The sequence below is a fragment of the Euleptes europaea genome, chromosome 9 (assembly GCF_029931775.1).
Source record: "Euleptes europaea isolate rEulEur1 chromosome 9, rEulEur1.hap1, whole genome shotgun sequence".
Classification (NCBI taxonomy): Eukaryota; Metazoa; Chordata; class Lepidosauria; order Squamata; family Sphaerodactylidae; genus Euleptes; species Euleptes europaea.
In genome coordinates this window covers 18,030,603-18,057,554 of record NC_079320.1, presented here as the reverse complement: position 1 = coordinate 18,057,554, position 26,952 = coordinate 18,030,603, and the positions used below count along the sequence as shown (strand labels likewise).

Below are 26,952 nucleotides of genomic sequence, written 5' to 3'. Positions count from 1 at the left end.
AAGCAGATGCTCTACCACTGAGCCACAGCACCTCCCCTAGGACCGAGGATCAGACTCTACATAAGGCAGCTTCATATATTCCCCTTCTCCCCATCTTATTCTTTCCCTGGTGCTATCCTACCTCTGTCCAATAGTAATTTCTTTTCAGTCATGTAGGCTGCCTCAAGGGGTATCTAGCTGCTTCCTTTGTGGAGGTACAAGGGAAAAGGCATCTCTCTGCAATAGAAAGGGCTAGAGACTTTTAAAAAGAAAAGATTCTTCCCAAAACTCCAGAGCAAAGCAGGTTTGAGAGATACTGGAGACAAGCCAGGGAAACCCCTGGAGAAGCACAAATGCACACAACGCTGTGGGGAAATATGGGAAAAAAACACTTCCCACATGTATTAAACTTAGGGCAAATAGCCCATGAGGATGACACCTTAGTTATTGTGCTATACCAGCCCTTTATTGAAAGGGTTAACTGTCACTATAAACCGTTAGAGGCCTCTACAAAAAACTGCCTTACTTCTGTTTGGCCAAATTCATATTTAACAAAAGCAGCTTTCAATAAGTAATCCAGGTGCTTTTAAATGCAGGACAACATGCAATTAAGAAATGGAATATCCAAACAGTGGATTGTATATTAATGCTGTCAGGTATTTGGGCATTAGCGTATAATGCCTTGGTTTGACAATGGCAAAAATTTTTGGGGGGAAACTAAGCGAGACAGCTCTCCTGCAGTTAGCCAATCCACCTAGGCTTCAGTATACGGTGAACGGTTCTCTTCATCTGTGATGCTCACATCTTAACAGAATTAAGACTTGCCCCTAGGACTTCCGTTTCTCTGATACACACAGTTGAAACACGCTCCATTTTGGGTGCCAAAATGCCATGATACGCTTTCAAAACACAGATGGGAAAAGACGTCTCGCAATCTCGCTTCCGTGTAATTTCCTTGCCAATTTTCTTTCTGCTTTGTCTCTGGCGGGCTGGCATAACCTGGTGTGCTCCGGCAACGACAGACCATTTCTAATCCCGTTAACAAGCCCTGCTTAAGCCTCGCTGCTAAAAGAACTGTCACCAAATATCACCTTGAAAGGATCTGCTCACAGATTCTTCCATACAATCCCAGCTGGATTCTCATTTCTACACTGAAAACATTCCACTAGCATGCTTGTGCTGGGATGGTCCCCCCTCCATTTCACTTCAGAACAAAATCACCCCCTTCCCACTGGCTTGCCTGATTTGTTTTAAAATTCATTTAGTCAAGAAAATCAGAACAGCTACAAATGTAAGGACTCCCCTCCCTCCCCCTTTTGTCAAGTCATCACGTACATTGGAGCAGAAACAGACTTCACATTCTGATTAAAGTCCCTTTGCCAAAACTGGTCAAACTGTGCTGTACTACTTTCCTCTCCATTTCACATAGGGCAAAAACGCATGGTCGCTTTAGCCTCCTTTATTCCCTGTTTCAGCCAGGATTCAGCCAGGATCGAATGCACGTTCGGCGAAATGCATGCGTTCGATCCTGGCTGAATCCTGGCTGAAACAGGGAATAAAGGAGGCTAAAGTGACCATGCGTTTTTGCCCATACTGTGGGCAAAAAAATAGAGAGCCAGCATGGTGTAATAGTTAAGAGCGGTGGTTTGGAGGGGTAGACTCTGATCTGGAGAACCAGGTTTGATTCCCCACTCCTCCACATGAGTGGCGGAGGCTAATCTGGTGAACTGGATTTGTTTCCCCACTCCCACACATGAAGCCAGCTGGGTGACCTTGGGCTAGTCACACTCTCTCAGCCCTACCTACCTCTCAGGGTGTCTGTGGTGTGGAGAGGAAGTAAGCTGGTTTGATTCTTCCTTAAGTGGTAGAGAAAGTCGGCATATAAAAAACAAACTCTTCTCCTTCTCCTCACTTTCCCGGTGACAAGGGATAGTCTCCCATGCACTCTCAGTCCACCACCCTTAATAATTTAAACTGCAGGAGAAAGGGAATGATATCGATGGTGCTGCTCTAGCAATTTCCCCCATCTCTATGGTAAAGATGACAGAGATTAGGAAAATTTCCACAGCATCTCCCAGAAGTGATGTCACACTCCCCCCAAACCCTCCCTGGACACCAGCCCAAAAATCTTCAGGCATTTATGAACACAGGGCTAGCAGTCCTACACAGAAGAGATGCTCATCTACACAAAATCTTCAGCCACACAAAGCTCTTTTAAGTAAGATTGATGAGCTGTCCCATTCACACTTAAGATTTTCACATATCTTAAAAAGTCTGGCATGGCCTAAGAGGTGAAAGGGGAAACCCAAATTGCTCCATTCACCTGAACAGACTAACTTTAAAAAGGGAGGAATTTTCAAACCCTTCTGCCCCAAAGAAAGAGGAGTCTAAGGACTCTTTGGGATGAAACTTGTGTAAATACTGAATGCCCCATACTGCATGCATCCAATCGTTAGCATGGTTCCTTTCTTAGATAAAGGGTAATTCTCCAGTTCACCTCCCTTGGTTCAAAATTATGCTAACTAAGCTCTAATTAGGCAACACACAACAGAGTTCTCATTTAACTACAGTCACAATACTACTTAGGTGCCAAACCATCTCTTGGCGATTGGGAATGACCTGCAGGTTCACACACACATCCCTTTTCGCTTCCCCCTCACAAAGAGTATTGTTTCCCTTATGGTTTTAGAGCTAGCCACAGTTGTCATTATGACTACACTGATATTTGACAACATAGCCACCCCAAACCACAGTGGGCAATCTTGTTTCTGACCAGAATTTCACACAGCAATTTTCAGTGCTAACTTCGGTTTATGAAAATTTCACAGTTATGCTAAAACTGAAAAGGCATATTTTGTTCCACTGGAAAGGGACAGAAACATGCGGGCCTATAATTCTCCATTACCAAACTTTAATTTAGTGATGGGACAGCAGTATATCTGCCCTTGGGTAACAGGAGCTTAAGTCCATAACTAGGGTTGCCAACCTCCAGGTACTAGCTGGAGATCTCCTGCTATTGCAACTGATCTCCAGCTGATAGAGATCAGATCACCTGGAGAAAATGGCCACTTTGGCAATTGGACTCTATGGCATTGAAGTCCCTCCCCTCCCCAAACCCCATCCTCCTCAGGTTCCACCCCAAAAATCTCCCGCCGGTGGCAAAGAGGGACCTGGTAACCCTACCCCACGCTCAGGAATGAGCTGTTCGCGTTTTTAATATGGTTCATATGGGACTTCAATGGGGTATGATGCCATTGAATCCACCTTCCAAAGGAGTCATTTTCTCCAGGTGAACTGATGTCTATCGGCTGGAGATCAGTTCTAATAGCGGGAGATCTCCAGCTACTACCTGGGGGTTGACAAACCAACTGTCCAATCTCAGGCCTTGTGTGTCCTGTGCAGTGGGGAAGGTCATGGTGGAATGAGGGCAGGCATGATCAGGGGGAACATCACATGTGGTATAGTGGTTAGAGTACTGGACTAGAATCTGGAAGAACCAGGTTCAAATCCTCATTCTACCATGGAAGCTCGCTGGGTAACCTTGGATCAGTCACAGAGTTTTCACCCAATCTACCTCATACACGGTTATTGTAAAGATAAAATGAAGGACAGAAGAACAATATATTAAGCCGTTTTCAGTCTCACATTGGGAAGAAAAAGAAGTATAAATATCTAAATAAATAAAACACAACATTACTATTTTTAATTGAAAATAGTTTGTCCAAATCTACTGAAAGGGTTTATTTTGTTTAAATACGAAGAAGCGTAAAAGGAAGCACATTGCTGAAGTTCTCCTGACAGGTTGTAGGTTAAAAAAAAAAAAAAAAAAAACTTCAACATGTTTCTTCCTCTGCTGTCCTCAGCAACACAGGGAAAGGTACACCAGGTTGTTAGACATCCGTTTTCTTGATGTTCTTTGTACAAACCTGTCACATTCTGTCTATTACTGGCGATGACATGCTATGAACAAGACAGTTATACTCCTGGGCTAGACTAGCTAGTGTCACAGCCGAAATTAAGCAGCTCTTGGATGGCACAAAATGGTCTGGAAAGATTAGTTTGCAATTACACTGAAAACCAAAGGGCCAACTCAGGACAGAGGCTCAACTCCACAGACAGTTTGTATCACCAGCAACCCTCCTTGATGCTTTTATTGCACTTTGTTCCTCCAACCTGAAGCGCGGGGGCGATTTCTACGCTATTTGTTCAGGGGAGGGGCTGTGGCTCAGTGGTAGAGCATCTGCTTGGTATGCAGAAGGTCCCAGGTTCAATCCCTGGCATCTCCAGTTAAAAGAACTAGGCAAGTAGGTGATGTGAAAGACCTCTGCCTGAGACCCTGGAGAGCTGCTGGAGATGGAGGGGAAATGCAACAGCCAAGCCACAGGAAATCAACCATCTGTGTCATGCCATGATGGTTTGAACAGAGGTACTGGGATACAGGTCGTTAAAAAGAAGAGGCAGCAACTTTCTGTGCCAGGCATTAAAAAATAACTTAGGCATTAATTTAGCTAAATGTTGAGCTAAATACTTTCAGTCTCACCACTTCCATTAAACCAACAAAGTACATTATTTACAATAATCAAATCAAGCCCTGCTTTGTCACAGTGAAAATGAGCTTACTACTCAAGGGAGAGCAATTTTAGCCAGCTTATGTAATTCTCTGCTGCTATTTTAACCACATAAAAAATTAAAATACAGTCAGACCTGGTTAACCTACGCTTGGGTTATCCAGATGTCTCCGCATCTCAAAGCCTTACATTATAACCAGGGTGGTGACCTCAGATGACAGTCGATGGGTTATTTTAATCCAGATGAGCACAGACAAATGGTTTTCCCCGAGACCCAATCATAAATCTGAGTCAACTTAACAAGAACTACTTAGCAATTATGTTTGATCCATTTGCATATTACCATCTTTGGGAAAAGGTCACTCTATGAATTTGGTTGGTGTACTTGAGGTTATAAACCAAAGATCAATTAAAAACATTTATGGGTGCAATTAACATCAACTGTCAAATCAGTCTTCTCTCTCTCTCTCTTTTTAAAGCCATTCATCTTTCTTCTTGGAGACATCTCTCACTAAAAGGGACACACAGGGAAATCACCAGTCTTATCAGAATTACCTTTTTAAATTATTGTGTAATTTAACCTTCCTAACCTTCCACCTTGGAGGTCTGGGTAGTGCGCATAATTCTCCTCCGTTTTAATCATCACAGGAACCTTATAAAGTAGGTGATGCTTAAAGAGAGTGACTGACGCAAGGACAGTCAGTGAGCTGAGGGTCGGAGTGGAGGAGTTGAACATCGGTCTCCCACACAGTTATCCTAAGCAGCATCACACTGCCCTAAGGCCAGTGAAGTCAATGGACTTCGAAAAGAATACCTCAGTTAAGGATGGCACCACCATACTCTAAGCCAGCATTAACCACTACACCAGTATGGTGCAGTAATTTCACTGATTTCACCCATAAAGCGCCACAATGATGCAGCACAGTGTTGTTTATTTGAATGTTTTCCCAAGATTTAAGTATATTTATTATTATTCCTCGCCTGTAAATAGTCACTTTCTTACAGCTCATTCCGGAGCTTTTGGCATGCAGGGACGGTGTGGCAGAGGTGCCACCGCGGCACCTCCTAAGCAGTTCTCTGTCCTCTGAAACCTTGAAAAAAGCCTTTTCGTGGCTTTTTTTTCTTTTTAAATGGGGCTTTTCACCCCATTGAGAACAGCGAGGCTGTGCCTGCCTTGCTCTTCTCCCCATCGGCATACCCGGGGCGAAAGGGGACAGGAGGCTGCCTTCAGGCAGCCCTGCCCCCCCGGAACGTGCCCCGGGACGCTGAAAGACCTCCCGGAATGCCGGGGTGGGCCTTTACGCTGGTGGGTTGCCGACGAAAGGCCCTGCTGGCATTCAGGGGTGGCACTGCCCTGGCAGTGTCAGGAGACCAGCGTCCAGGCCTCCCCGCCGGCACTGGGGCCACTTATGGTGGTGTAAGTGACCCGGATGCCAGCGTGGGGGGCCCAATGCCAGCACAGCCCCTTCCTGGCCTCCTGAGGATTTTTGTCCTCAGAAGTCAGGAATGCGCTGTTAGTCACCCATGTTAAGTAAGAATGGTCTCCAAGAGATTAAAGTGCTTTTTTACTTTAAATTTTAAATATACAACTACATGCATATTCATAGCAACTGTTCCATCTGAATAATAATTTTGTATCAATCCAAGATACATCTTTTTTTTAACAATGCAAATAACTTAACATGCAAATAAAAAGACTTAACGTTCTCAATAAATGATCTTCGTGATGGAGTTTTCTTTCTCTTCCAAACCTTTGAGAACTCTATTCTTGCAGCCGTGGTAATATAACAAATAGGAGCCCTAAATTTCTTAGGACAAGATTCAACATGATTTAACAGAAACAATTCTGGAGAGTACTCTACCTAGAAAGCATAATTCTAACCATACACCAATAACATTATGCCCTTATACAATTCCATCATATGTGGATATAATCAGCATTTGATTCCCCGCAATACCAACAATTACTAGATGCTAAATTGTAAGACGAATGTCTTTAAAAAATTGGCGTTCAAAAATCAGGCAACAGTAAGTTTTGTCAGGTTTTAGATTATTAACCCAGACAGGCAGGCTAGTGAAAAAAATTGTGGGCTAATGGCTCTTGCATGTTTTCCCACTGACCCTATTTACTAGGGATAGTTCCTATTGAAAAATCACAAATTGTGATTTTGTGAACACCGAGCTAACTTCATACTCTGCTGCTCCTAAAGCATATTTTGAACTGTTTCTAAAAATTTTGTCAGACAGTGATGCTTTTTCTAGTCTGTCTATACCCAAGGGGGGACAGCTCCCTATAGTCTCCTAAATCAGCCCCGGACTAGCTAATGCAGAGTAAATGTAAGAGCAGAAGAATATTCACGCTGAGTGAATGTAAGACCACAAGAACATTCACCAGTGTGCAATAGCAAGGGGCAGGGGTAGAGTTGCCACTTCCCTCTTTGCCACCAGCGGGAGGTTTTTGGGGCGTAGCCTGAGGAGGGTGGGGGTTGGGGAGGGGAAAGACTTCAATGCCATAGAGCCCAATGGCCAAAGCGGCCATTTTCTCCAGGGGAACTGATCTCTATCGGCTGGAGATCAGTTGTAATAGCAGGAGATCTCCAGCTAGCACCTGGAGGTTGGCAACCCTAGGCAGGGGGTACAAATTCAGGATGTTCATTCCTATATCCAGGATCACTATTATAATTAAGGCTGCCAGCCTCCAGGTGGGGGTTGGAGAGCTCCCCAAATTACAGCCCATCTCCAGACTATAGAGATCAGTTCCCCTGGAGGTAATGGCAGCTTTGGAGAGTGGTCTCTATGACAACACATACCTGCTAACCTCCCTTCCCTCCCCAAATTCCATCCTCCCCAAGCTCTGCCCCCAAATCTCCAAGAATTTCCCAACCCAGGGCTGGCAGCCCTATTTGTGTCCCGATGTTTATTTGTGAAATGCTCTGTGGGGGAGAACATTTCCGTGAACTTATTGGCAAGACTCTATTACATTATAGCAGTGGTTCCCAACCTGTGGGTCGCGACCCCCAAGGGGGTCGCGGAGTGTTTTCTGGGGGGTCACGCGCCCTCTTTGGTCTCCCTGGTAACAGGGCCCGCCTCTTCCCAGCCTGCTCGGCGTCGAGGATGGCGTCGGTCAGGTTGAACGGAAAACAACCTGTGATGCGGAAGTGTCGTGTCCATTCAGAGTCGATGAAGCAATTCTGTCTGCGACGCGGCGGTGGCTTCACTCGCAAGAAGGGTTTTGGCGGTGGCTTCGGGGCGGCTTTGGGCGGCACCCGTGGGGCAGGATGAGCTGTGGCGGCTCATGAGGGAGAAGCAGCGCCAGACGGAGGCGGCGGGGAAGAAGAAGAAAGTCGACTCGCCCTTCGCCAGATATCCTGACCTGCCCTGTGGCTCGGCCCCACAAATCCTTCCTCGCTCCCTCCGTGTCGGTTTGGCTGGGCGGTTGCGGGGCGAGAGCAACTCACAAGCCCCTCTTCATCCCTCAAGGGGGGCGGACGGGCTTGGAGGCAGTGGGGCTTTGGGGTGAGGGAGACCCGGGTTTGGGTCAGAGCCCTCTAGGTGACCCATTCTCAGCCTAACCTACCTCACAGGGTGGTTGTTGTGAGGATAAAAGGATGAACGTGAATGCCGCCCCCTGAGCTCCTTGGGGCGGGGGCAAAATACGATGCCTACTCCATTTTAACCTAACAACCCTGTGAGGTGGGCTAGGCTGAGAGGGAATTCCCCAGGTGCCTTCCAGTAAAGTTCACGATAGGCTTGGGGCTTTGGACTGTGGCCTTGCCAGTCCTCGTCTGAGTGGTTAAAATAGAAAGGCAGGCTGATTCTTGAGGAAAATGCAGGGCAATGGTGGGAAACAAGCTAGATCTCTTTAATCACTTTGGGCACACAACTTTTCTTTACTCCTTCAAAATCTCATCAATATCTAGCCTCTCAAATGCATGTATTAGTTCAACTGCGGGTATCCATTTTCTTCTTTAAAGTATGTCTCCTGCCTTTCCCTCAAAGGTGGTTTTAGAGAAAATTATCCAGTGGTATCTATAACAACAATAAAAGTAAATATAAGCAATTCAAACCACTGAAACCAAAAGGCCTCACTCTGCTCCACAAAGTCTGCTTCTTTAGCCACCTGTGGTGGTGGAAAGTGCCTTCAGGTCTCAACCAACATTTGGCAACCCCTCCTGGGGTTTTGACACAGCAGATGAGCAGAGGTGGTTTGCCATTGCCTGACTCTGTGTAGCAACCCTGGACTTCCTAATTAAATCTTACGTTGGAATTATATTCTGAAAAATCTATTTTTAATGTGTTTTCTTTATCCTATTGAAAATGTCATTTTATGGCTTTATGCAAATGGGGTGGGGGTCGCAGGTTACTTGGCAATTATAAAAGGGGGTCGCGACTCGAAAAAGGTTGGGAACCACTGCATTATAGCTAGTAACTCATCAGGGTGGCAGGTAGCGTTTGCTAACGTAGGTGTACTTTAAGTTACAATGGAAAAACATATAATATCATCTCATATTTTAAGACTATCAAACCTCAAAACAATAACAAAACTAGAGTTTTATTTATTTATTGTTTGTATACTGCTCTTTCCCAGCCAAGAGCAGACTCAGAGCAGTTCTCTCAATAGCGCCACAACCAACCAATCTAATGTGACCTGCTTCCTAAATTCAAGAAGTGAGCAGAACATACAAAACTCTTCAGGCAGAATGCCACTCCACAGCTCTTGAACTAGGGTTGTCAGGTCCCACTTCGCCACCTGTGGGAGGTTTTGGGGGTGGAGCCTGCAGAGGGCGAGGTTTGGGGAGGGGAGGGACTTCAATGCCATAGAGTTCAATTGCCAAAGTGGCCATTTTCTCCAGGTGAACTGATCTCTATCAGCTGGAGATCAGTTGTAATAGCAGGAGATCTCCAGCTAGTACCTGGAGGTTGGCAACCCTATCTGGAACACAGTTGCACTGGATTATTTGAAAACCCATGAAATAAACAAATGGGGAGCTGGCCCTCCTTCAGATTGTTTCAGGAGTATAGCTGTTTTGGTCTGCAGTAGAGGAGCAAGATTCAAGTCCACAAGCACCCTTAAAGACCAACAAGTTTCCCACAGTATAAGCTTTCAAGAGTCAAAGCTGTCTTCATTGGGAGCCTTAACTCTCAAAAGCTTATACCCTGCAAATCTTGTTGGCCTTTAAGGTGCTACCAGACTTGAATCTTGCTCTATTCCTTCAGGTCATAATGTTTAAATTTACAGAAGGAGCTAATTGTTTTACATACTGTGTTCATGGTCAATGTGAGAACGTCTAAGGAAATGGAATAAAAGACATTGCTGCAGCTGTACAAGAGGATGTTGTTATGGAGACTGGAGGACAGTAACTGAACTGTGCATTCTGGTTTTATGCAATGACCGGATCTGACAGCCCCAGTGAGATTTCTCCTTTTTAAAAGGAGGCCAAAAAGTTACCGTTGCTACCTGGTCTACAAATCAAGGCTGCATCCTTGATTTCTGATCGACAGGCTCGGAAAGATTTGAGAAACTGCTGCCAGATGGTCTATAAAAGTAGCCTGCAATCCAAGGTGGCAGCTGAAGGGCAGTGCCCTTTTGGTGCCCCTCTGGATGCCTGCCAAGATCCTTAGCATGGGGAAAATATTTTAACTAGTCACCAGGTGCTTTCACTGTAGGGAGCAATTTCATCTAGATATTGGAGAATCTCTAGACTGTTTCAAATAGGCAGAGATTCTCCGATACCTAGATCAAATTGCTCCCTACAGTGAAAGCACCTGGTGACTAGTTAAAATATTTCCCCTGATTTGATCCTATTTCGCTTCACTTTTCCTTTTCTTCTTGACAAAAGAGTGCTAAAAGAGAACTAAACAAAGGGAACATAGAATAGAATCATAGAGTTGGAAGGGACCACCAGAGTCGTCTAGTCCAACCCCCTGAACAATGCAGGAAATTCACAGCTACCTTTTCTCTCTAGACCAAGTCCGAAGCCTGACTGCTGGCCAAAGTGAGGTTTCCTTGAGAGTGCATCTCTAAAAACTTCAGGTCAATAAATGATGGCCACGAGGCAAAGGGAGAGCAAAGCTTTCTCATTCCCTCCATTTCACAATGACTGTGCATCGCTGCATCATTTAAACATGCAATTTTCTAAGAATGGAAATACTGCTTAGGAGATGGAGTTACCGGTCGAAAAACCCCAGGCTACAGAGGAAAGAGGGAAAGGGATTCATGAAACTCTCCCTTTGATTTCTGCCCCGTCTTTCAACTCTGTCAATTCAGAAGGATTATTTGAACAGGGTTTAGATCAGTGGGATAATTACGGTCTTTTAAGTGGTCTGCTTGAACAGAAATTGTTTAATGAAATTTCATTAAGGAAACTTTAGCTATCTTTGAAAATCCTAATTACAGAACTCTCACAAGTTTCAGAGTACACAGTTCAGTCTCCAGATGTTCTGAGGAACCTCATACCCTTTCATCTTCAATGCCAACTTTAGAGGCTAGCCCTTTAACCTTCCACTGCCAGTCAAATCTGAAGGCTGGCTGTGGAGAAAATGGAGAGCTCTCTCATGGCAACTTCTGGGTAGAATTTGCCACAGAAAACTAGCATAAAACTAAATAAAAAGTATAAAATCTTTTAATATTTCAGGAACCACAAGCCTTGTTTTTTGGCTGAAACTAACTAAACTGTCCACTGGAATTACTAATTCTTATTTATTGACTTCATTTATATACCCCATTTCCTCCCCACTGCAGCTTATATCAGCCCCCTCTCCTGCATTTCATCCTCACAACAACCCTGTAAGGTAGATGAGGCTGAGAGAGTGTGACTGGCCCAAGGTCACCTGCAATCCACACAATACCTTCTATTAAGACCAATCAAAAAGTCACAAAGCAGCGTTCTTCAGTACTCTTCCATGACTGAATGGGGATTCAAACCTGAGTCTCCCAGATCCTAGTCTGACATGAATCACTATCCAATACTGGCTTAACTAGTTTATCACTTTCCTCAGCCTCCAAATTAGAATGGATCACACAGTTGGCTTATTTTATCAACAATCAGGTATTTAATGTGTAATTCCAGTAAGGTCGATCCTCTTTACCAATTATGAAGTTTGGCAACACTAGACATCTTTATGAATGAAATTATCAGGCTCTGCTTTAATGCAGAAATGGTGTTTGAGTATTTCTGAGTGACCACTCTTGATTTGGCTGGTTCTAAACTTAGAGTGAAATGACCAAGGATTCAGAAGAAGAAATAATCATTATGACTGAAAACTAGGGTTGCCAGGTCCCTCTTCCCCACCAGCAGGAGATTTTGAGGGTGGAGCCTGAGGAGGGCAGGGTTTTCCGGTGGGGAAGGACTTCAATGCCATAGAGTCCAATTGCCAAAGGGGCTATTTTCTCCAAGTTAACTGATCTCTGGTGGTTACCACACTTGTATTCCCAGCGATGTATTAAGAGTTTGAAAACGTTATAAAAAATACTGTTCGCACTTTCTATGTACTTCCACCGATGTATTAAGAGTTTGAAAACATTATAAAAAATACTGTTCGTACTTTGTTTGGCCCCTTTAGCTGTGAAGACGTCTTCCAACCATTTATAAGCCGTGGTATCCAAAAACCCTTTTAAAGCGATGTTTTTTATAACATTTTCAAACTCTTAATACATCGCTGGGAATACAAAGTGCGGTAACCCCCTCTGTCGGCTGGAGATCAGTTGTAATAGCGGGAGATCTCCAGCTAGTACCTGGAGGTTGGCAACCCTACTGAAAACACAAGAAGACCTTTTTGTTAAACAAGTGTACATTTTTAGTTCTCGTTCTTCCCGAATGAGCTTGTCCCCCATTTTTTAACATGCTGAATTGTAAACTATACTTTATGAAGTCATCTGTACTTGTAAGAATGTTTCAGTCAAAGCCAGAAATGTTTAAATCCCACTTAATTCCACCAGAGGTTAAATGTTGAAATCAAATTAAAATACAAAGCTCTACCTGCAGCAGAGCTGTGGCCTTGATGTAACCTGGAAACTGCTGTGGCTTATTGCTTATGTAAATAAAGAGTATTCTGAAACAGCCAGTGTTCCAGACACAGCTCATACTTTATTATGAAACAAACACATAAACACTCAGGAATAATAAAACAAACACCATACTTCCTCTATTTCTTCCTCCAGTCCTCTATAAATGAAGCAAAGGCCGTCTATTTTCCAGTTAACTGAGCTGCTGCAATTTGTCTCTTTTTGATTAAAAATAGGCTGCCAATTGTCAAATGTACCTGCCACCAAGCCAACTACTCAGGAAATCATAGCCCGTCACCCCCGCTGGAGTACTTATATACACTAATACCATTAATAATAAGTAGGTTCATCAACCAATTAATGGTTTTAATTAACTACTTAATTGATTAATTAGTGGAAAACGGATTGCATTTGAACTGCAAAACTTTGAACTGCAAAACTTGCCTTTCTTAAGGCTTGCAAAGGAAGAGCATTTTGGAGCTCCACTGAGGCAAGGAGACAACACAAAGCAGGACTCTTATCGCCAGGTTTTGTTCTTCTGTCCTTCTTGCACCCCCCTGTTCAACTTTCTCCTCTGTCGTTCTTTCTTCTCTTGCTACTCTGCTTTTCTCTTTCAGTATAGAGGGACCTAGTAGTCTGCCTAGCAACAGACGACAGTCTTCCTAGTAGGACAAATTTCTAAACATCCACAATGAAGCAAACTACAGCTATTAAAACGCAGTACAGTATAAAGGATAAAATAACTCAAGAGACTAGAACTTGTGCAAAATTCGTTGGCAAGTTCCTGTTTATGTCTATGTCAGAGCTAAGGTTATCTGGCGGCCGGCAGGAGGAATGGGTGGCAGGGGCATAATGAATTGCCGGAAACTCTATGGTAAAAGCCATATGCAAAACCATAGAGTTTCCGGTGATTCCTAGAGCTACTGCCTTTGCTTCTGAGTTTTCCCCAGAAGTAATAACATGACACCTGTAACACCAGTGGATTTAAAAAACATTCCCCAATTGCTGCTCCAAGCAGCAGTGGGCAACAGGACCTAAAGGTGGGTGATCCCACACCCTGCCCAGGGGCTTGGCAGCCCTAGTCAGAGCTCGAGCAAACTACAACGAACTTAGCAAAAATGACATCTACCACCCTGAGTGGTGCCATCAAAACAATCTTCATGCAGCATCATAAATTTCACTGATAGGAAATTCCACCAAACGTGATGACGCAGTTTTTGGTTGTAGCTACTTATCGCACCATCTCAATGGTGGCTAATGCTAGCTGAGCAAACATCTTCAAGGTAGAAATTCCCTCAAAGAAACTGAACTTAAAGGTCACTCTAGCCATACAAGCCATAGTCGAGCCTCATTTTCCTTCTCCTGCACCATTAGCAAGGGGGAAAATAGGTCATCATTGACTCAATAAATGATCCGAGAGAATCATCCTCCACCATCTGTTCTAATCAGGTGGGTGGGTGGGTGGGTGGGGGTCCACTGGGGCACAGAAAAAATGCTGAAAGACTTGTTTGTATGCATCCATTTGGAAGAGGAAGGAGAAGTCGAGCATCCACCAAGGTCCTAGGAGTAATTTAGTGGTGCTTACAACAAGTAAAGGTTGAAATTTTAAGGAAATTAAGACCAAAGGAAAAAATTTTCCTCTCATGAAGATAATGTTCTTGAATGGCAGTAACTAATCAACACAAACATGATAGCCTGAATGTGCTTAATGCGTGATCTACTTATTTACGTTAAAAGCATAAATAAAAAATAATTCATTACATACAAAGATGGATACCTGCCGAAAGCTGTCATTATTCTGTTCCAACAGCTGGTCCTTTAGAGGCTGTCAAAAGTATTGGAAGGCCCTGCTGTAAGTAACCACAATATTACTCAGGTCTGTACTCACAGCACTGGGCTCCGCACATGCAAATACACATGCACATGACAAGTGGAAGGCCTTTTTTGTCAGCTCTGATGGCATCAGTCACCTGCTAGGAACAGCAGAGGATCTTTGACCACTTCATAAAACTGCAGGACATTCCAGTTACTGGAAGGAAAAGAAAAGGAAGAACAGGCAAATGTGTCCCTGAGGTTCATGATCAGCCTCAACCTATGAAAAAGTGACCTTGTCAATCATCTTGGATGAAGCAGTGAACAACCCGACCCAAAATACTGAAGCAAAAAGTGGAATGCAACAAACACATTTTGAAATTATACATCTGTGCAAATGAGGGCAAACCACTCAGGTTGACAACCCTTTTCAGCTACCATAGAAGTATCAGACCACATAAACAAATATCACAGCATGCAGTCACAAGACAAGACAAGTCCAGCCCTACCATAGGTTAGATGGCCTTTGTCAGAAGACAGATTTTACAGCACAGTCCTAAACAGAATTTACCCTCTACGCCCATTCACTTCAATGAACTCAGAAATGTGTAGCTTTGTTTAGGATTGCACTAACACTGTTGTCTAAACTGACAGACAAGAGAGATCCCCAGTGAGGTTGATGGGCAGTAGACTTAGGATAGATAAAAGTACTTCATTGCTCAATGAGTAATTGATATGTAGAATTCACTGCCACAGGATGTAGTGAAGGACACCAACTCAGATGGCTTTCAAAGCGGATTAGATACATTCTTACATTCTTCAATGGCAATTAGCCATGTTGATTAAATGGAATCTCCATGTCCAGAGATAGTAAAACTCTGAATACCAGCACAGGGAGGCAACAGCAGTGGGAGACACCTAGGCCTCTGCAATCCACTTGTAGCCCTTCTACAAGCCTACACAGCCAGCGAGATGTAGCGGTTAAGAGCGGTGTAGTGGTTAAGAGCAGTGGACTCTAATTTGAAGAACTGGGTTTGATTCCCCACTCCTCCACATGAGGGGTGGACTCTAATCTGGTGGACCGGGTTGGTTTCCCCACTCCTCCACATGAAGCCAGCTGAGTGACCTTGGCCTAGTCACAGCTCTCTTAAGAGTTCTCTCAGCCCTTCCTACCTCACATGGTGTCTGTTGTGGGGAGGGGAAGGTGACTGTACGCCTGTTTGATTCTTCCTTAAGTGGTAGAGAAAGTCGGCATGTAAAAATCAACTGCTCCTCCTCCTCCTCTTCTTCAGCAATCTGTTGTCCTCTGTGGAAAAACAGGATGCTGGAGTATATCAATGACCGGACTCACCCACCAGGGCTTTTCTTATGTTTTTATGGGGGACAAACATATCTCCAAGATAGATGCAAAGAAGACAAAGAAGAGTTGGTTTTTATATGCTGACTTTCTCTACCACTTAAGGGAGAATCAAACCAGCTTACAATCACCTTTCCTTCCCCTACCTACAACAGACACCCTGTGAGGTAGGCAGGGCTGAGAGAGCTGTAACTTGCCCAAGGTCACCCAGCTGGCTTTGTGCGTAGGAGTGGGGAAACAAATCCAGTTCACCAGATTAGCCTCTGCCGCTCATGTGGAGGAGTAGGGAATCAAACCCGGTTCTCCAGATCAGAGTCCACCACTCCAAACCACCGCTCTTAACCACTACACCAAGCTACATGGTTGGAAAACAGTCACTTGAACAGGTTAGGCAACTGCCATGCAATATATTTTCATTTATTCATGTGCGTCATCTGGTTGGAAATTGGTAGGCAGACAGAGCTAAATTATAGTTTATACAGTACTGTGGTAACACCATCTAATTCTTTTATTATTATTGCCAGTCTGGATTCCAATCTGCCTTCAGTTACATCACTGTGCTAGGGGGCCCTGGGGAAATGCATGTTCGGAGCGGCACACTTTCACTTTACATTCACATGAATGGCAAGGAACAAAACAGCTTGGTCCTTGAATATTTATGTCTATGTGGATCACTCAAGGGGCTCGCGTCTCATACAATGAAACTTTGAAAAGCCAAGCAGTCACTCTGCTTTTACGTCTGTATTCCAGCAAGCCGTGTAGGGTTGTCAGAAATTAGATTCAAAGGAGTCGGCAGTCAAATACGCTATATTTAAATGTAGTGCTGAACTCTTCAACCTAGCTCCATTTGGAGTCATGCCTGTTGCTTCCACAACAGTCAACTCCAAATCCACTTAGCAAAACCATGGCGAATATCTGCAGTTTAATGTAATCCCTAGGTACCGGCGTTTAGCACAAAAAATTGCAATATGGAAGTAATGAAGCAGCAGGGAATTTCAGTTAACTGAGGTTTTTTCACCCACTGCTGTACTTTCATCTACCAGAACAATCTTTAAAATGCTTTGATGGCTGATATTAGGAACTCACAGGCCATTCTAAAAGCTGCCCGCTCAATTCTTTCCCTACATGCCAAACGGCAAGCTTAAAAAAAAAAAAAAAGGCTAAAACAACAGGAAAAAACAAAAGACACCCTTATGGCCTACTTTCTTGCACGAATATTATTGTATTCTTTTATACAAATGCAACAAGACAAACCTTGATGATTCCCCTCCCCCAAAGACATAATTCAGAAGGAGGCAATTTCAAGGGAAAAGTGTGTTCTGACTAACGCGTTGCCAACCCACCATGTCTCCAATCCCAATCACTTCCCTCCAAGCCACTCTCCCTTCTGCAAGTCAGTGTGGTGTTGTGGTTAAATGTGGTGATTTGGAGCGGTGGACTCTGATCTGGATAACCGGGTTTGATTCCCCACTCCTCCACATGAGCAGCGGAGGCTAATCTGGTGAATTGGATTTGTTTCCCCGCTCCAACACACAAAGCCAGCTGGGTGACCTTGGGCTAGTCACAGCTCTCTTAGAGCTCTCTCAGCTTCACCTACCTCACAGGGTGTCTGTTGTGGAGAGGGGAAGGGAAGGTGATTGTAAGCCGGTTTGATTCTGCCTTAGCTGGGAGAGAAAGTCGACATATGAAAACTAACTCCTCTTCTTCTCCCTCCAAGCCGCTCTCCCTTCTGCAAGAGGTTCTCTTGGCTTTCCTCTAAATTCCTTGGATCTTTCACTCAAGGGAACATCTCCAATTTAAAATTTTGCTTCAGGCATCTGTTCGGTGCGACTCTCGCCTCAGAAGCAAAATGGATATAAAAACCAATGCAAGCCTTTACCACTCAAAAACACAAAAGTTTCCTGTCCTGAAACAAGTGGTTCATAGGAAGACGGACAACCACAGAGCCTCCAGAAAGAAAATTTACATACAGGCAGGGCAAGAAAGGCACACAGCATTAAGTATCTTTGTCTTCAGAGGCTGTTCTTTAAACTTGATATCCTGCCTTTTTCGAGCCACTTTCACTGAACACATTAAAGGACCGACTTTTCCTGCTGAGAATATGCCACAATTACTGCTATGGAAGATTTCAATCCAAAGGGTGTCATTAAAAGAAAGAGACAGGAAAACTGATTTGCCTGGGGACTGCAAACAGCTCTCAGCTTTGAAATAATGTTCGCTCTGATACAGTTACATCTTAAATCTGACAAAGGTTTCTGTTGTATGGCTCCCCAAACTATTCTCTAATGCCTGTTCAAAAGAAACTAGCTGCAGAGATTCTCCTCTTTCTCCAGCTTAGCTAGCTCTCTCCCATGATATTTCAGGGTGCGGCCTCGAAATTTTGATTAAAGCTCTTGAAAGCTGAAAGCCAAAGCTCGGTCGTCTCCACTTTCATTCTTTAAAAAGGACAGTAACGTGCCAGCTTATTTAGCTAGCAACAACTAGAAACTCACAGAAGGCTACCTATACAAGTCAGCAAGAGGCCTGCAAAAAATAAAGCAAGGCTACCAGCTAATAGTATCCTTTAGGGAGGCCCGGAGGGGTCAGATCTCACACAACCATTCTGTATTTAAGAGAGCATTGCCAGGTCCCCCCTGTCCTCCAGCGGGAGATTTTGGGGGCGGAGGTGAGGTAGAGATCGCGCACGATCACGTAACGTCCGGTTTACACTCAGAAGTGTGACATCGCAAGGGGCTTTTACCACTCAAACTGGGTGGTAAAAGGCCTGTTGCAATGCGACACTTCCGGGTGTAAACCGGGCGCGATGGGCAGGCGTGCGTGCACGTGTTGCCCACTGACCCTCAGCTGGTTGATGGGCAGCCAGGTGGATTGGCGGGGGTTTGCCCGCTACCACCTGGCACTTGGCAACCCTAATTTAAGACTTTGTCCCACCAAGTTCAGTGGCCTAAGTGTGAACAGGATTGCACCATTAACCTGGAGTACAAGCAGGGGACCAACAAGGTCTCGAGGCGGGCAACTTATTTTCCTCTCCCCCACTATTTCTTCTCTCCCTTTCCTGAAAACACCTATAGCCTCTCTCATTTTCCAGCTTCCTTCTCTCCTTTCCACCCATCAGCCAGCCTACCTTTATTTTCCTCATCTTCAGCTCTCCCGCCTTCCCTCCCCTTGGCAGCTTCTCCCTAGAAAAAGACAGGCCCAGTTGCACAGGGCATGCCTAGCTGCCAGGCTGGGCCAAGTTGCATGGTGGGGAACTGCAAGGACTGGCAGGCAGCACCTTACATTCCTCTGTATCCCCTTCCTCACACTATTTATGTCCTCCTGACAGCACCAATATCATCAGCTTTCCCTGTTTCCTTCCCAAAAGAAGAAGAGTTGTTTTTTATAAGCCAACATTGGGGGTTACCGCACTTTGTATTCCCAGCGATGTATTAAGAGTTTGAAAATGTTATAAAAAACATCGCTTTAAAAGGGTTTTTGGATACCACGGCTTATAAATGGTTGGAAGACGTCTTCACAGCTAAAGGGGCCAAACAAAGTGCGAACAGTATTTTTTATAATGTTTTCAAACTCTTAATACATCATTGGGAATACACAGAAAGTGCGAACAGTATTTTTTATAACATTTTCAAACTCTTAATACATCGCTGGGAATACAAGTGGGGTAACAGCCTTTCTCTACCTGTTAAGGAAGAATCAAACCGGTTTACAATCACCTTCCCTTCCCCTCCCCACTGTGGACACCCTGTGAGGTAGGTGGGGCTGAGAGAGCTCTAAGAGCTGTGACTAGCCCAAGGTCACCCAGCTGGCTTCATGTGTAGGAGTGGAGAAACCAATCCAGTTCTCCAGATTAGCCTCCGCCGCTCATGTGGAGGAATCTGGAATCAAACCCAGTTCTCTAGATCAGAGTCCACCGCTCCAAACCACCACTACACCATGCTGGCTCTCTACCTACCAACCCCAACTTTTATCTGACCCAAAATATTTAGCTATATTGATTTTTATTTACTTCATTTATACCCTTTCTCCACAATGGGGACCCAAAGAAGTTTACATCATTCTCAATCTCCTCCTAGTCTAAAATCCTAACCATCCTACCACACTGGCCTTTGTGAGGTGGCTACTGTTTAACAGTGGCAAGTAGCCAGGCATACAAGTTGTGTGTTAGTAAGTCACCCAATGGTTGCTGTCAGGCTGGGGCCCTGATGACTCTTTCCTTAAAGGCCAAAGCAACCCTGGAAAGGGTCCTGCCCATTTCCCTGCCTTTTATCAACAGAAACCAACGCTTGAATTCTGGCAATACAGTTGTGGCTGCTTAGCCACTGAGCCACTTGGCCACTGAGGGAATTTCTTAAAGCTACAGGTACTGCATCTATCATGTTGGGGAGTGTGTTAACTCCAATGTTTTTTTTTTTTTAAGATTTCAGATTTTTCTGCAAAGTTGGGCTTTTTTCAGGTTTGTAGAATGATCTGTCTTGTCTGTTCAAAGCTCCAATATCTGGATTGAAGTATCCTCAGATTTGGCCATACTGAGAATTAGACATATTGATGATATCAGACCTTTGTTGTGAGTCTCCCCCGCCAAACACCCTCTAAAATGATGTCCTTGCAACCATCCTTTTGACCAAGTAGCTTTATGCAGAACACACATGCTGCAACATATTTTATGCAGAACAGGCTGGAGAGGAAAGTCAGCGGAAGGGGAAATTGGCAGTAAATTAAACACGTATAATTTGTCCAGTTAGGGCAGAAGGATGCAGACCCACAACATCCATGGAATACCTAATAAAAAGGCATTAGGCAGATTTTGTTAGTTTTGCTAACTGTTGGTTCCTGAATGTGGATAGTTTTTCTAAAGGAACACACTCCTCACTCCCTGAACATCTCTTGCCTTGAAAACCCTATGGGGCTACCATAAATCAGCTGTAACTGAGAAAGTTTGAGGCCAGGGCTTCTATAAGGCTAGAAAAATTTATCTGAACACTTCTATGCATGGTGTAATGGTTAAGAGTAGTGGTTTGGAGCGGTGGACTCTAATCTGAAGAACTGGGTTTGTTTCCCCACTCCTATACACGAAGCCAGCTGGGTGACCTTGGGCAAGTCACAGCTCTGTTAAGAGCTCTCTCAGCCCCACCTACCTCACAGGGTGTCTGTTGTGGGGAAGGGAAAGTGATTGTAAGGCAGTTTGAGTCTCCCTTAAGTGGTAGAGAAAGTTGGCATATAAAAACCAACTCTTCTTCTTCTACGCATCCTTGCTCTTTCAGTTCTCCTTTCCAAGTCAAAGGTTTGATTTTCAAGTAACTGAATTTTTTTTAATGGTCGTGAATCTACATGGTTTACAAGCAATCATCAGTATGCAATAAAGGGTCAAAGAAATGTCAGGTTGCCAGCAGCATGCCTGTGAAAGATGGATATTTGTTTCTTTCATTAACCCTGGAATTTGACCTGCATGTTGGCTCGTACATGAAAATCTAGAAAGCATGTATTTGATCTTGTAAAGGTCGTACAAGTTCTCAGATTGATTTGGAAATTTAAAATAGTATATTAGTGCATTTCATTTTGACAATCTGTAATCTTCGTGACTGATGTGCCGCTTTAAAAGTCACTAAGAATATTTAATGAGACTAAAAATATCTGATGACAGAAGAAAGATTAGGGCTGTCATCAGACTTTGGTTGGGCCTTCACTTATGTCTTTCTTTATATCTTATGAGAAGAAAGTGCTAACAGAGACGAAATAAAATGCTTGAGCATATTGTCTGGGAAATGCTAAAAGTCTGCACGACTCTCCATGAGTGCTGGATCATTCTTAACCTACTAACTAGGAAACAGAAGTTTATTATCTTCTGGAGTCTGCTCCCATTCTTTCAAATGGGGTTCTGGCAGGGAAATGTCCCAGTAGATTGCGCCCGAGTTCAATTTTACAAGACGATGTGAAGATTATGATTGGTATAGTTGTTGCTGTTGTTAGTACCTTCTACACTCATGGTTTGAAAATCAACAACAATTCAATAACAAATAATGGTGTTGTGAGATTGCTGTCCTTGTAGTGAGAATGAGTCTCTCTCTGTAGCCAGGGTCTATGAATGTTAATGCTCCTTAATAGCTATAGATGTTTCTTCAATGAGAGCCAATTGTTAGGAGATGATCTCCTGATTGCTCTCTCATTTTCTTGTTCAGGGAACCATCAGAGCTTGCAGAAGGAACATCCTTCCACATGCTGAAAAGGAGGGGATAGGTATGCACTGACACATATGCACAGCAGAAACCACAGCTTTTTAGAACAGGCAGCAAGAGATCCACGCAGACAAAGAGCTGTGAATTGACTGAAGTTGACTGAATCTTGGAGTGCAAGAAGACCTCTCTCTTTCTCAAGATCTGATGGAGGACAATAGATCTGCTTCTTTGATGCCCCCATTCTCTATTAGTAACTATAAGAACAAATGCCTCACAATATAAAATTTCTCCAGTGCCCCCTCATATCCAACCCTCCCCCCAAAAACCTTGTGTAATGTTGCCTAAGGGAAGCGGGGCTGCTTCAGTATTCATTATTCTGCTTTTAAAAAAATCTGTTGCAATGCTCTCAAGGTAGTTAGCAGCCTATCTCTACCACTACCCCTATTTCATCTGAATGTATAGCAAAATGTAAATTGTCCCAGTCAATGTTAAAATGATCAAATCTCCACAGTGCAAACCCAACAGTTCCACCACTCCCCTGTGAGTATGCGTGGCATTGGGGTTCCTCTCAATTGTCTATGAGGCCCCCATAAAAGCCTGCAAGGCCTCAGAATTGAAGGGAGAGGTTTCTCTAGCACCTTATTCTCCCTCCTCTTTCTAGTCTTCTCCAGCAGCCTGGGGAAAGAAGTCATGTGTCTCCTCATTAGCTCTCCTTCCAGGCCCCGCTGAAGGTCATATCTCCAGGTATTAGCTGGAGATCTCCTGCTATTACAACTGATCTCCAGCTGATAGAGATCAGTTCCCCTGGAGAAAATGGCCGCTTTGCCAATTGGACTCTATGGCTTTGAAGTCCCTCCCCTCCCCAAACCCTGCCCTTTTCAGGCTCTGCCCCCAAATCCTCCTGCCAGTGGCAAAGAGGGACCAGCCACGCATGCCCACAAAGTGATGCCAATTTCTCGTGAAGGAAAAGGCCCTTGCAAGAGATTGGGAGCCATCCCAGCTGCTAATGCAGCCCCAGCCTGGGTCCCCTGTAAGTGCACCAGACTGCTGCCAATCACCTGTGAGCCAGGGGGTAGCTCTTCACTAAGGGCTTTCCTCTGCAGACCTCCTCCACTATCATTTCTTTCACAGTTAAATGTTCAGCTCCCGATTCCTCGCTCACCCTTTTTCAGCCCTTACCCACCCAGCATGTCTTCCACTCCTCATAGGGGAAGCAATCCCCATAGTCTATTCTATTCATATGTCACCAAGCCCTGTATCTAGGGTTGCCAACCTCCAGGTACTAGCTGGAGATCTCCTGCTATTACAACTGATCTCCCAGGAATGAACCATCTAAGTGGTTTACAAATTCAAGCTCAATCTTGATTCGTGCTTCACACACACACACACACACACAACTGATCTCCAGCCGATTGAGATCAGTTCACCTGGAGAAAATGGCCGTTTTGGCCATTGGACTCTATGGCATTGAAGTCCCTCTCCTCCCCAAACCCCAACCACCTCAGGCTCTGCCCCCAAAACTTCCCGCCGGTGGCGAAGAGGGACCTGGCAACCTTACCTGTATCCCATTTCTTCACTAGTCCAGCACTCACAGAGCGGTGGTGAAAACGTTTGAAATGATGGACCAATCCCCCCCTCCTATACACACACATAGCTATACCCTGTGGCTGCTTTGTAAAGTGAAAATACACACTAGGAGAAAAAGTCATGTATCCCAACCCTGACCTGACATGGATGGCCCAGGCTAGCCCAATTTCATCAGATCTCAGAAGCTAAGCAAGAGTTGGCCCTGGTGAGTACTTGGATGGGAGACCACCAAAAAAGTCAAGGGTTTCTATGCTGAGTAGGGTTGCCAACCTCCAGGTACTAACTGGAGATCTCCTGCTATTACAACTGAGATAGAGATCAATTGGCCTGGAGAAAGTGGCCGCTTTGGCAATTGGACTCTATGGCATTGAAGCCCCGAATCCTGCCCTCCTCAGGCTCTGCCCCAAAAGTGTTTCCCAACCCGGTGCTGGCAACCCTAACACAGAGGCAGGAAATGGCAAACCACCTCTGAACGTGTCTTGCCTTAAAAGCTCTACAGGGACGCTATAAGCCAGCTGCAACTTGACGGCACTTTCTACCACCACCACCCCAACCCAACAGAGAGGTTGTTCTTCAACAGAGATTGCTGTACAAGAAATGGATCCGCAAGTTCTCTTTTAAATGCTTTGACATTGAAGTGCCAAGCTCACTTTAACCTTCCACTTTAACCTTTTATTAGAGCTTAACCTAAGTTTTGCTTTGTTTTAGGATGAGCTCTTAATTATTAATGGGTGGTAGCAGTCTCCCCCCCACCCATTCTGTTTTCCAGCTACATGCCAGGATTTAAAAATAGCAAAACTGAAGCATAAAACAGTATGTGACACTGTAAATAAATTATGTAGCTTTTTATCTATTTCCCCCTTCTATTGTGGAGATTGCTTTTGTCCTAAGCTGCAACTGCAATACGACTGAAGATGGGAGACAAGGTAATTGATTGGAAAGGTGGAACAAAGTTTCCATTTCATAAGCATGCTACAAGGCATTCAAAATATCAATTTTCTCTTTGCTTTCATATTCTTCCCACATTTCTGAACCTTGTTTTTTTTTTGTTCCCCATGATCAGGGTGGCAAACACATATAAAAAAGAGCAGAATTTGATGGCCCAACATTTCTTCGCTTTATACCACTTCTCCATCCAGAATGGTTGACCCCCAACAACACTCATCCATCTTTCCCACTTTTATGTTCTCGTCACACTTCACCAAACCCTCTAAAAAGTCCAAAATGGACCTATTAAGATCTGCTGACAAGTCCACCACTCAGTGTGGTTGACACAATCAGACAGTGACAACTATGCCTTAAAAAATCAGAATATTCCATGAAGTTAAGAATACCTGTATGTAGTTGCTTAGAGAGCCAGTGTGATGTAGTGATTAAGAGTGGTGGACTCTAATCTGGAGAATCGGGATTGTTTCCCCACACGTTACGTATACATGAAGCCTACTGGGTAGTCTTGGGCTAGTCACAGTTCTCTCAGAACTCTCTCAGCTCCACCTACCTTGTGAGGTGCCTGTTGTAGGGAGAGGAAGGAAAGGTGATTGTAAGCTGCTTTGAGCCTCCTTAAAGGTAGAGAAAAGCTGGGTATAAAAAACAATTCTTCTTCTTACCTTTTTGATTACATTATTAGGGTTGCCAGGTCCCTCTTCGCCATTGCCGGGAGATTTTGGGGGCCTGAGGAGGGGAGGGTTTGGCAGGGAGGGACTTCAATGTCATCGAGTCAAATTGCCAAAGCAGCCATTTTCTCCAAGTAAACTGATCTGTATTGGCTGCCGATCAGTTGTAATAGCAGGCTATCTCCAGCTAGTACCTGGAGGTCGGCAAGCCTGCACATTATGCCATTGTTTGTAAGGCCAGGAGCAATGGTTGTTTGCCCAGCACCACAGTAGTCAGGGTAGACCTATCAACACAGCAAAGCTCGTCCTGCCAGGCATCTGCTGTAACTGAAGTAAGGTTGCCAACCTCCAGGTGAGGCTTGGCGACGTCCTGGAATTACAACAGACCTCCAGATTACAGAGAACAGTTCCCTTGGAGAAAATGGGTGGTTTGGGAGTGGGAGCTCTATGGCATTGTACCCTGCTGAGCTTCCTTCTCTCCCCAAACCCTGACCCTTCCCCCCAGGCTTCACCTCCAAACTGGCAGAAATTCCTCACCGAGGGAATTTCCCAACCCTAGAGGCATTTTCAAAAAGGAATAACTCAGCCGTTGACAATTTTGCAGTGTTACATTTAAAACTGACTTAGGGTAGCTGCTACTTTGCTTTAATTTTACCTTTAAAAAAAAATGTCGCTGCCAACCCAAACAGAAAATGGTACATCAAATAATTTCTGTTTATAGCATTCTACCTCTTTAATGATGCTAAAATATGCAATGTATGATTTGTAATTAGAGTACGCATTACAAACAATTACAACCTCTTTATGTTGTTCTAATAAAGTCTCAGCTCCTTCCTGAGCCTTGCAGCAGCCGGGGACGGCATGGCCGTGGCGCCTCCACAGTGCCTCCAAAGAGGTTTCCAGGCTGCTGCAAGGCTAAAAAAGGCTTTTTAAAAAACAAAAAATCAAAAATGGGGAAAATAGCCCCATTTAAAACAGCGAAAAGCAGGCTCAGCACTGCTGTTTCAGAAGGGGGTGTTCCTGGCCTGGAGGGGGTTAGGAACACCCTGGGAATGTCCTAGGGCAGCACTGCCACGGCAGTCCTGGGGGCCCGACGCATTTGCCACTATGCTGGCGTCCATGTCAGATTGCACAGCGCAAGTGGTACGGATGCCGGCACAAGCCCCTCGCCGCCTCTTAAGCCCATGGGGCCCCCACGCTAGGGTTGCCAACTGCCAGGTAGTAGCAGGAGATCTCCTGTTAATTCAACTGATCTCCAGCCGATAGAGACCAGATCAGCTGGAGAAAATGTCCGCTTTGCCAATTGGAGTCTATGGCATTGAAGTCCCTCCCCAAACCCCACCCTCCTCCGGCTCCGCCCCAAAAATCCCCCGCCGGTGGCAAAGAGGGACCTGACAACCCTACCCCACGCTCAGAAATGAGCTGTTTGTGTTTTTAATATGATTCATGAACCTGTTACAAACTTTTTCACCACTCCACTGTTCAAGTGCAAAACTGACCACCGCCAGTAATTACAACCCTTTTAAGTTTCTTTCTATTTCCAAAGGTTGATACTGCGAACTGTTTTAGGTCTCCCCATTTTTGATGCCACTACAAACTACTTATTTAGTGTTGTTTCTTTTAAATATAACTCATATGTGCAATGAATGTCATTATAAACACATAACGCTGATTTACTGATGCATAAACAACACTGAAAATACACAGATTTTATGGTGGGGGGAACTAATGCAAGAAAACATAAAATGGTTTGTACAAGGGAAGCAAAACCAAAGAACAAATAGTCCCATCCAACCAACAAACCTTGTGAACTTTAATAGCATCCCTGATGTAGGGTTGCCGGGTCCCTCTTCACCAC

The 26,952-nt window shown here is 44.5% G+C and overlaps 1 protein-coding gene and 1 non-coding gene across 4 annotated transcripts in view; one reads left to right on the top strand and one right to left on the bottom strand.

Moving 5' to 3' along the window:
* GRID2 (glutamate ionotropic receptor delta type subunit 2) overlaps window positions 1-26,952 on the bottom strand; it is a 984,243-nt gene that overhangs the window by 810,086 nt on the left and 147,205 nt on the right. The gene's annotated exons all lie outside the window — the stretch shown is intronic.
* TRNAT-GGU (transfer RNA threonine (anticodon GGU)) lies at window positions 4,194-4,265 on the top strand. Its single transcript has one exon. It is a non-coding gene; the product is annotated as a tRNA-Thr (tRNA).